This window comes from Euprymna scolopes, chromosome 19, assembly GCF_053919585.1.
Source record: "Euprymna scolopes isolate OS-2025 chromosome 19, ASM5391958v1, whole genome shotgun sequence".
Lineage (NCBI taxonomy): Eukaryota > Metazoa > Mollusca > Cephalopoda > Sepiida > Sepiolidae > Euprymna > Euprymna scolopes.
In genome coordinates this window covers 12,308,350-12,320,603 of record NC_136500.1, presented here as the reverse complement: position 1 = coordinate 12,320,603, position 12,254 = coordinate 12,308,350, and the positions used below count along the sequence as shown (strand labels likewise).

The following is a 12,254-nucleotide window of genomic DNA, read 5'->3' as shown; positions in this document are numbered from 1 at the left end:
GATTTCTTGGTTTGGTTAAGTAGACTTGTTCTTTCAATCCATCCAAATAAAAAGTCGTAGCGTGTTAAGTTCGGACTTCTGGCTGACCATTTGTGTGAACCACGCCAACACAACCAATTTTCCAGGAAATTGGGTATTCAGCCATTCACGAACAACAATAACAAACTATGGAGGAGTGCCATCTTGCTTTAAAATCAGATCTTCAATATTGTCCCAAACATCTCTTGACATAGTTTCGGTGTTGATGATATCATGAAGGATGACTCACAATCCTGTCCGAAGTTATTCCACACCATACCGCTATCTCGGGTCGATTTTGCAATTTTTTTCACTGGTAACATGGAGATCTTCTCGCGCCCAGTGGCGGCAGTTATGACGGTTTACAAACCCTCCTATGTGGAATACAGCTTCATCACGCTAGAGAATATTTTTTAAGAGATAGGGCCAATCTCTAAACCAAGCCAACATAATCTCTCCAGACTGCAAATGAATGTCGCAGCCTCTGGCAAGAGTGCTTGGCAGTACTATGGCTTCCAAGCTCATTTTATAAGCACGTAACGTACACAGCGAAACGAGAACCCGCTTTCTCTTGCTGCTTGTCGAATTGATTTTTGTGGGCTACGGGTAAACATTTTTTTAACAACTTGCACTACCTCAGGGTCTCTGAATTTGAAAGAGCGACCGCTTCTTTGAGTATCAGTCACAGATCCTGTAGTCATGAGTTTTGGATGGCAATTCTTGATTGTCTTTTGATCCATTTTAGCATGTCTTTTCTAAGCATGTCTTTTCTAAATGGTTCTTCACCATCTTTGCACTTGAACAATGGATCTCCAAACTTCGTAACGTGCAGCTATCTAGGCACGTTCCTGTACGGTGAGACGCCCAGCCATTTTTGAAATATCAAACAAATTAACCAGATTGAAAACCAAATTCATATAACAGATCTGAAAATAAAATAAAAGCGTAGATTAAATTAACACACATTAAGTAACACAGACACACACAGACACACACACAGACACCTATATATATATATATATATATATATATATATATATATATATATATATATATATATATATATATATATATATATATATATATACTAGCAAAAGTACCCGTCGTTGACTGGGTTCAAAAACAGCCTACAGGAAGGAAGGGTTGTAAATTTGGGTTTAATTTGGGGGTATCAAAACCAAAGCAAAATATGATGAAAGTAAAAATAAAATAGATAACCCCCATAATTTATTATACCATACCTGTTCACACTGAAACACTTATCACAATATTCTGTTGATCTATATTAAAAAAACCTTGTTACACTTTGTGACATATTTCCATTCTATGGAGGTCAAGTGCAAACCAACACCCCATAATTTTATTATACCATATTTTTTTCAAACTGAAACATAATTATCAAAGTATACTTATGCAGATAGATATGAAAAGTCTTTATTAAAGTTTGTGCCTATTTCCATTCTATGGAGACCAGGCGCGAACGCAGACCCCACAATTTTATTATACCATCCCTATTTAAGTTAAAACATACTTATCAAAGTATTCTTATGTACATCTACACCTTTTACACCTCAAATTAAAAAACACAACTTCAAATTAAAAAACACAACTTCAAATCAAAAAAACTAAACTTCAAATTAAAAAACATAACTTCAAATTAAAAAAAGACAACATCAAATTAAATAAACCCAAGTTCAATTTAAAAGCACGTGACATTATGTTAGAATTATTCATACTCAAACTTTGTAAGGTAATTTGCATAACATCACTTATGCAAATTACCCACTATTACTTGTAGTTGCTCGCAACAATAAAAAAAGAAAAGTTTCTAACAATTAACATTACAATAATTTAAAATATGGAAAATAACAATGGATCTCCGGTAGTTGTGCGATCAAGTAGAGGAGTCAAGAGAGGCACAGTACGTGGTCAGTACAAACGCAATCGAAATTCTCCTAAGCGTCGGATTCTGGAAGCCGCTCGAAATAGCAGGGACTGGACAACTGTCGCAGAGAACTGTGGGATAAATAGGAACACCGCGTACGCCTGGGTGAATAAACAGGCCAAGGGGCAAGACGTGGAGGATAAGCCGCGGGGTGGAAGGCGACATGGGAAAGTGAATCCGGACATGGTCAACAACATGCTTGATATAATCGGAGAAGATCCTACCATCACTCTCAAGGAGTTGGCCTTGAAGATTTCGGAGATGCATGGAATCAACCCCCCAATCAGCGTTACTACCATAAATAACCATCTCGATGGTAGACTCTTCACTGTAAAACGGGTTCACAAGCAAGCCGAGAATGTCAACACTCCGGAGAATAAGGTAAAACGTCGTATCTATGTAGAAAGGGTTATGGCCGCATTGGGAGCTGGTAAACATGTGGTGTATTTGGATGAGTCAAACGTGAACTTATTTTGTACTCGGACCGTTGGACGATCCGCGAGGGGCCAGAGAGTGGTGCTACATGTTCCAGGCTCGAAAGGTCCAAATATTCACATGGTTGCTGGTATTAGTCAACAGGGACTCATCAACTTCACCCGCAGGCGTGGCGCCTACAAGCACCCGGATGTCAACCAATGGGTTGCAGAACTACTCAATTCTGTCTTCGCAATGGGATATGATGCCGGACAGGTAGCCTTGGTAATTGACAACGCCCCGTGCCATTCCCGAGTGGAACAACTACACGACCAGGCAGCTTTTGCAGAAGTGGAGTTTATTCGCTTGCCTCCATACAGCCCGGCTCTCAACCCCATCGAAATGGCCTGGTCAGCCATCAAAGCCGTCATCAAGAGGGATCTACCGAGCGTTATACATGTGCCACAACCGGAAGATATCACAAAAGTGGAGCACCGTCTTCGTCTTGTGGAGACCGCCATCGACCGAGCCTACCAAGTGGTAACTCCTGCCATGTCTCAGGCATTCTGTAATTGGGTTCAACGCCATCACGCTAGATGTCTCAGGGAAGAGGACCTCCCTGTTGGAGAATAAATGGTTTATCTATCATGTAATAAAATTTTAATTTAATTTGAACTTGGATTTTTTTAATTTGAAGTTGTGTATTTTAATTTGAAGTTTAGTTTTTTTAATTTGAAGTTGTGTTTTTTAATTTGAAGTTGTGTTTTTTTAATTTGAACTTTAGTTTTTTAAATTTGAGGTGTAAAAGATGTATATCAAAAACACTTGTAAACGTTTTTTTTATTTGCATACTTTGTGGACCAGGTGCGAACACAAACCCCACAATTTTAATGAACCACCGTTCTGCCAGATCAAACATACCCATTCCTGTGTCTCGATCCATCTTCTATCATTATATATAATCAGTTTTTTTTTAATATAGGAGCCTATTCGTGACAACACACACACTCACACACACACACACACAACTTTATGTATATACATATATATATATATATATATATATATAGAGAGAGAGAGAGAGAGAGAGATTAAAAGATAAAGCAATTTCTATATGCAATCTCAAGTGTGAAAGATAAAGCAATTTCTATATGAAATCTCAAGTGTGAAAGCTCAATGCAAAGCAGAAAATATAAGAGTTATAATAAATAAACGCAACACGAACTTAGCTCAATATCATTATAAATTTAGCGTCATAGAGGATTGAAATAAATTAATAAATTTATAAGAATACTCTGTTTCTTAATTGTGTTAATACATAAACAAAAGAAGTAAAATGACTTATTTATAAAAATGAAATAAAACTAAAAGAATAATCGTGTTTCTCTTTTCTTTTTATTAAAGAACTGAATCTGAAGAGGAAGCCTGTCTCCAGATGAAAGGATGTGAAGAATTTGCCGAAGACTTCAAACACCCCATAGAAATTGGTAAGAAAAATGCATTTCCATTGCATCTTTTTTTTTACATCTGCAACAATGTTATATTTTACCCCCAATGTTTGTTTATTCGTGTATGTCGGCAACTTGAAGTATGACTTAATGGTTTGGCTTTTGTGTTTGTCTTTTGTTCGCTTTACTCGTATAAGATATGATAGATACCCAAAGAAAACAAAACCCGCAACCGTTAAACTTGCACAACATTAACCGTCAGGCATATTGTTGAAAACAATCTTGTTTTGTGAACTAAAAAGAAAATTTCTCAGTGCATGGATTTCTAGCTTTTCCAAAATTAGATCACGATAAATTCTCATTGAATAAAAAATGATAAAACATGACATAGAATAAAAATTTTTCTTTTCACTTGTCCAGACTATCTCATCGCCTCCTCCTCTCCTTTCATACATGACTTTATTAACCCCTGTTACATGAGAAGGGGACAGACCCCAGTAATTAAATAAATAAGTTTAAAAATGATATTTGGGAAAGGATAGAATCGAACCCAGTAAGCAGGAGTTAAAAGATAGTAGAGATATTCAATTTAGGAATGCAGCGATTGTTCATTCTTTTAGAAATAACTGGATGTTAAATATGCCAGTTAAAAGAATGGACAATACGAGTTTAGAAATAATGATAAAAATAGGTTAAAATCGTACAATTCAATTTAGGAATTTCTTTGTTTATCAAAGGTGTGTGGATGCATGTGCAAAGCGCACGTGTAATTTGAAACATGAGAGAATCATATTGTTGTCCGAATATCATAAAGAAGGAAATTCCTAATATATTGAGATGGGTTCGAGTCAGTCAGAAGGAGTCGGAGAGAGAGTGAGGGAGTGACTTGATCAGAGACAGTCAGTGAGAGTTAGCTGACGTCTTCTTGGGGAGGAGGAGGTAAGATAAGACCATATAATCATAACGGCTTGAATTTCTGATTTATCAATCAACCAGCTGGTCGAATAAAGGATCGTCATAAACATGGTCTTCATTGCAACTGAAAGATAAATGTGTTTTGTCTATCATCTGTGAAATAGCTTTGTATAAATCCAAGTATGATGTGTCCTCACCACCATCATAAATAATGACTCTCCCTTCTATCTTTACTAACAAGAACTGTTGCATCATATTCTCAGCTGCATATTATAATATGATAAAAGAATTATCATCACAGTCGTCATGATGTACCAAGAAGGAGATGGCGTTTATCACTGGTAGTCTTTGTGATTTCTACCCTCATAGGTGGAAACTTCAGGAGAGGAATCCATACATCAATATTCAAGGTGGATCTTTGCCCAGTTTTTTTTTCCTACATAGCTTTAATCTGGTTTCTTCTTGGGGTGTTGTTAGACTGAGAAAGCTTATAGATAAAGTTGTACTCTATTTGTCCAGCAGTTGTTTATTGTCTACTGACAATGAACAAGACCTGAAAGAGGTAAAGACAAAACATAATTACACAATAATAAATGGACTAGCTTGTAGAAGATAAACATGCGTGTGTCGTCTCCAACATTAAAATAAGATAACATTAGACCGATTTACATATATACAAACAATATATTTATCATGAACAATAGCAAAAACATAGGAGCATGTATGTGTGATCAGGAATAGTTCTGAAATGTTCTTTAATGTTGTTTGCGAGATAATTCAATTGTTCATTGCAGTTCATTAATTTTCATGGTGAAATTAAGCTAGGCTTACCTCGAATATTTGCACATGTGTACAGGCGGAAATTTGTTCTTCGTGTGTATTTTTTGGAGTGTGCGTTCATTGTCATGTCGAGGTGAAAAGAGAGAGAAAGAAAAATACGGAAGTAGAGAGAGAGAAGTAAAAAAGGAAATTAGTGTCATCCCCTGCCTGCCAAAGGCGAGGTCAAAAGGGGTGATATTTTTTCTATTGTTTCACTTTTACAATTTGTGTATGTGTGTTCATGCCACACGCACAAACTTAATATGGCAGTTGTAATAGTTCTTATAATATTCCCTTTAAGATAGCCAGAGGCTACGGAAAAAAGTAAATGAAATTAGCATGCAGATGTAGGTGTGTTGTTGCATGTATATACGCAAGAAGGTTTAGGAAATGTCAAAGTCTGCATACTTGCATGGAAATATTACACGACGGCCACTGCGAGTTGTGCGAGTAGTGAGTTGGAAGAAGGAGCTAGAAGTTGTAGGTCAGGGTCATTATAAGGTGTGCAAGAAGCAGGTGTAATGTCGGAATCTGGATCAGGCGGGACAATTGTATCTGGGTTGGTTTAATGATGTGTTCTGAGTCAGAAAAACTCGTTGCAGGAAACGCTAAATCATACAAGCTTTCTAAGAAAGCCGGTTTGATACAACCTATCGTGATCGAGTCACGTTTGCCATTATGGTCAGTGATGAAGTAGTTGTCATTCCAACACTAGATACTTCCATCGTAGAGCAGCTGTAGTAGTCTACATATCGAGTCAATACATACAAAAATGTATTACATGAATGAAGATCAGGTGGTTGGTATGGTTTGAAAATGACAGAGCACGGTGGAATGTACATCACTCGAGACATTGCGAGCTCAGACGGTCTGCATAATTGGATATAGTTGCAGATATGGATCTTTCGACTGTGAAAAATTCATTGGGAAAGTGAAAGGTGGTTCCAAAAACGATCTCTGCTGGGGTAGCATTCAGGTTTTCTCTAATAATGGACCAAAGTCCTAGAAGAACGAGCGACAAATGTTTGCTCCAGCAATGTGATTCAGGCTGGGCAGTTTTGAGTTGACAATGAAAGCATTCTACCATTCCATTAGCAGAAGTGGTTGTCACAATGGGGGAAATTCTGAACGATTGACAAAGGTTTCGGAAAGTGTGGGATATAAACTGAGAACCTCTATCAGTAGTAACAGTGGTGGGTACACCAAAGTTAGAGATCCAGTTCTCTACAAATGCACAGGCTACAGCTTCTGTGGAAATGCTGTGCAAGGAGACTGTCGCTGGCCAACGAGTGAAGTGGTCTATCATGATGAGAATGCAACGATGACCAGTGGAAGGTGGCGGGGGGGGGCAATGATTTTCAAATGAATATGTGGAAAACAAGCGTCAGGTACAGGGAAGTTGTCTGGGGTGAATTTAGTATGGCGATATACTTTTGTAGTTTGGCAGGAAATACATGCCTGGGTCCGTTGGCGTATGCCCACGTTCATATCAGGCCAAAAAGAAACGAGCTGTAATCAGCTTGACTGTTGCATACTTGTCAGGTTGCATTAAATCATGGAAGTGACAAATTTTCTTCCGGCAAGAAGGTGGCAGGTATGGTCTCGGATGTGCAACAAACCTATCGCACCAGATCTGAAAATGGAATCGGAGTCTTTTTCAGCAATGACGTATCTCGTTCCTGTTCAGCTGCGATATAATCCAATTCTAATTTCTTAAGATTGTTGAGATTGCAAAAGCGGGAAATTGTGTAAGCTACAATATTCGTCTTGCCTGGTAAATATTGAATATCGGCAGAATATTGTGTCATAAAATCCATTTGTCGAAGTTCTGTGTGTGTGTGTTTACCAAAAATGGAAGATGTAAGGGAAGCAATCATCGGTTTGTGGTCGGTAAAAACAATGAATTGTCTCCCTTCCAACATGAAACAGAAATGTTTTACTGCTAAGTACATAGTGAGTAGTTCTCGACCTAAAACGCTATATTTACGCTGAGGGGTGGTCGGCTTAGCAGAGAAGAAAGACAATGGTTGTGTTTGATTGTTTATGACCTGATTGAGTATAGCACCAACAGCTACATTAGAAGCATCTGTCGGAGAAAAGAGCTTCTTGGGTCAGGATCGATGTACGATAGTTTTGTGAAGCTCGCCAAAGCTGTTTTGGATGCGTGGAAAGATGTCAGGGCTTCATCTGAGAGAGACAGGGTCTTCTTTTGCATACGGTGTGCACCAGTGAGCTTGGACCGGTGATGTGGACATTTGGGAATGAATCGACGTTAGTAGTTCAAAAGTCAACTGTAACGATGTAGTTGACGCAAGGAGGTGGGTACAGGAAAATCTTGGACATTTGAAGGCAAGGGTATGAGTTCAGACTTGTCGATCCAGTGTCCAAGGAAATCAAAGAAATTGACACTGAATTCGCACTTCACAACATTGATTTTTCATCCATAGGATTGTAAACGTTGGAAGACTTCAGTTATGTAGGCCAAATGTTCTTCCTGTGAGGAACTTGCTATATGGATGTTGTTGATGTACGCAAAAAAAGTGTAGTTCATGAAGAACTTCATCGATGAATCTTTGGAATGTGTTTATCAGCATAAAAATAATTTAATGGGATTAAATCGCATGATTGAGGTGGTTAGCTGTATTTCCTAAAATTATTAGTTCATCAACTGTAAATAAAATAGATTTGTACAATTTACAAAGGTTGCTCAGGTGTCAGTTTATTCTTGATGAATTGCCAAACTAAGCTGGACTCAAAATAATCGATAGTTATCAAATCTGCCTCTTAAAAAAACACCCTTTACATAATATTAGAATGAACATTAGGGGAATCGACTAACGTTTTGACTTTTTCAGTGTTGTCCTATGATGAGATATACTTAAATATTTGAAGAAATGTGAGGGGTGTACTCACTTTTGTGATACACCATATATATATATATATATATGTATATATATATATATATATATATAGTCCTGGTCAAAATCATAAGACCACTTAAGAAAGTAAGCGTTTATGCATAATATCGAATTTTTAATCAAACAAATGGTTGAAACCATTGCCAAAAGGGAAAATATGATGGAAAAAAATGAAATCTGCTTCATTCGAAACCTTAACCTTGATCTAATAATTATTTTTTTAAATACAAACATTTTCACCTTGTCAAAATGATAAGACCACTTTAATAAAATCGGCTAGTTTTGAAAAAATGAATACGAAAAGCTTTCTATGTTACCAAAAGCAATTTGTTAGTGGATAAAAAACATCTTACTAAATTATAAATGGCAAAAGGGAAACCATTATCGGAGTTTGAGAGAGGAAGGATCTTTAAGCTTAATAGGGGTGGACTCTCCCATAGATCCATTGCAAACGAAGTGAATCGTAGCAAAACGGTCATCACAATTTTTTTAAGAAATATGGGCACAAAAAGAGTCCAGGTCGACCAAAAAAAAATAACCCCATCACTGGATCCCCGTATCAGAAGAAGTTTAAAAAAATCTGCAGTATGAGCTCAAGTCGATTGAAAAGCCAAACAGCAGCAGAATGTAGTCCTAAAACCATCAGAAGGCATCTGAAAATGAAGGGTTTCAATCATTTAAAGCGACTGCAGAAACCACGTCTTCTTGAACAGCACAAAACTAACCGACTTAAATATGCCACCAAATACCAGATTGGGATGAAGAGAAGTGGGAAAATGTAATTTTCTCCGCTGAGAAAAAGTTTCATCTCGATGGTCCAGATGGATTTCAATACTATTGGCATGATAAAAATTTGTCCAAAGAGACTTTTTCAACTCGGCATAGTGGAGGAGGGTCTTTAATGATATGGGGTGCTTTCTTGTCAGCTGGGACCCTAAAGTTGCAAATAGTGAAAGGCCGGCAAACATCTCGAGTACATATCAATGCTTGAAAATGCTTCTATCAGGACTGAAGGTCCACGTCTGTGTGGAAGAAATTGGATTTTCCAGCAAGACAACGCTGCGATACACACTTCTCGACAAGCACGAGAATACTTTTCTTCAAATAATATAGAATTGTCAGATCATCCAGCATGTTCTCCCGACCTCAATCCCATTGAAAATCTTTGGGGATGGATGGCAAAAGAAGTGTTCAAGGATGGAATCCATTATGATTCGATAAAGGAACATTCTGATTCAGTTTTCAGTACATGGGATAAAATTCCTTCGCAAGTGATAAAAAAAAACTTAGTCGCAAGCATGCCGAAGAGAATTTTTGAAGTAATTCGTAATAATGGAGGCTATACTAAATACTGAGACCCTTTTTAGTAATTTATAATTGCCTTTTGTTAGATAAATTATCAGTGGTCTTATCATTTGGACCAGGTGAAAATGTTTGTTTTTTAAAAAATAATTATTAGATCAGGGTTAAGGTTTCGAATGAAGCAGATTTCATTTTTTTTTTCATCATATTTGGAATGGAAACCAGTCGTAAAAAATGGCGGTTACCACCTTACGTTTTTACTTTTACGATTTTGAACACCAGTAAATTCATCATAACTTTTGTTTTACTGAACGAAAATTGAAAGAAAATTTTTCCCAATATAGCTGAGAAGGTGGTCTATAAACTGTAATAATTGTTAGAAATTTGGTCGAAAATGAGTGAGCGGTAAAGCTTTAAAGCAGTTCTATCTCACTATACAATGAAATATGTAGCTGTTATGCAAGTTGATAAATCTTTGTAGTTAACTCAAATAGTTTTCTAATTGATCTTTAATTTGAATCCACATAACATTTTCTAATGTGTGTGTGTGTGTGTGTGTGTGTGTGTGTGTGTGTGTGTGTGTGTGTGTGTGTGTGTGTGTGTGTGTGTGTGTGTGTGTGTGTGTGTGTGTGTGTGTGTGTTGGGCAATTGTATTTATGCGTTACATATTCATTTTCCCTCTTTATATTTTGTAGACGTTACACTTGATGACGAATAACAAAACTCCTGAATATGATTTCCATGGTTTTCCAGACTTGAATGAAAAAGATGATTTAAAAATAAATTTGCAAATGAAATAGATTTTCTTTTCTGTCTTTGTTGCTTTTTTGAAAAACAAATTTGCATTTCAAAATTTATAAAAAACATTGCACTTGTGCATTCACTTGTGTTATTTTGGACAGTTTTTTTTTTGTTTTTGTTTGTTCATTTTCGTTTTTGAAATCAAGAAAACCCTATTCAAAAATGTCAAAGTTTCACATAACTTTTAAGAAAAAAAACAAATACATTAGAGTAATACAATAACACAAATTAAAATATTAATTATCTGAACATTTTCGGATCGAGTTTTCTTGATTTGTTGTGAAAGAAGTCCTTCAAAAAAAAAAAAAACATCTTTCTACTCATCTCCCTTCATAATGACCCCGCTAATTAAGTCCCTAATAGTAGCCCCCTGCTTCAAAGTGGCACTGTGCCTTGTTTGGGGTGAAAATTGAATAAAAAAAAAAAATTTTTTTAAATAACCAAAATGCGCAAATGCCAATTTTTTTTAAGTGTTTCTTATTAACATTCGATAAGTTTAAGATTATTTATTACATTCATTCGAAGAATTCTGATAAAAGCGATAAATACGGACGAATCAAATTTTACAAAAGAAAAATTTATGTCTGGTTTACATTCTTCTGTGCAATTTTATAAAATCACTGGTACCTTCAATCGGGTGTGTAGTTGCAGGCATTTTGTGTTCCCTGTGAAGAATATGTATTTAAATGCTCCCCACTCAGCATTATATGACACAAGTGTCACAAAAGTGGAGGGGTCAAGCAAGCCAAACGAGGGGCACTCTTGCTTAGCAAAAATTGCCAGAGCATCCCCATCCTGGTCGGGGCGCCTCAGGCAGTAAGCAATGAACTTACTCACCCAAAATCCAGGTGGCAAGGCTCAGGAGGGTGGACCTCCCAAACGGCATACCTTATCAGTCTGACAGGTACTGCGTTGTTCCTGGCCCCGTACCTATCGTGCTGATTGTCAAGAACAAATTCTTGAATGGCGCCCCTGCGAAAAATATGTAGGAAACAGATTCGCAAAATTCTGATATCAGCAGAAGCTCGCACAAACGAACACAACCCGCAAGCAACTTCCAGTTTAATAATAACCATATGACAAGTTATCACCCTTAGTTTGTTGTATAGTTCTTATAATCGTCACTAATACTTATATAGCACAACTAATTCTTGTTTGTCCGACACATTCAAAAACTGAAAACCTGCACTTGATCTAGGGAATTAACAATTTTTATTTTTTCTGCGGTTGAAAAGCTTTCAAATGTGTCGACATTATCCCAGAAACTACAACGACACGCCACGATGTTACAGGCAAAGAAGTTTAAGCAGGAACCGGTCCACGTCATGAAATAGACAAGACGTTTGCTTCTACCACAGGAGATTCGGCGTCGACGCGAGAAAATGCACTACACCCTGCGCATTCAAAAAAACAGCACAGGGAAACGAACCTTCCAGCCAGTAACGACGATGACTGTAGCTGGAGCACAAAAAAATGTCTGTTTTATATCCGTGACAAGATCCACGGATATAACTTTTTAATAGACACCGAAGCGGAAATCAGCATCATACCGACACCGCATGGACACCCAAAAGGGACTCAATTTTTCAGCCTACAAGCCGCCAACGGTACAAAAATACCCACTTATGGCGAGAAAACTTTAAATTTAAACCTTGGAATTCAAAGGAATTTTTT

At 37.1% G+C, this 12,254-nt stretch overlaps 1 long non-coding RNA gene across 1 annotated transcript in view; it reads left to right on the top strand.

Moving 5' to 3' along the window:
- The window catches only part of LOC145303417 (uncharacterized), a 19,462-nt gene extending 8,882 nt beyond the window's left edge, over positions 1-10,580 (top strand). Inside the window, exons 3-4 of the long non-coding RNA XR_013873712.1 lie at positions 3,782-3,864; positions 10,475-10,580. This is a non-coding gene — a long non-coding RNA (uncharacterized LOC145303417). The remainder of the gene's footprint in view (positions 1-3,781; positions 3,865-10,474) is intronic.
- The last annotated feature ends 1,674 nt before the right edge of the window (positions 10,581-12,254 follow it).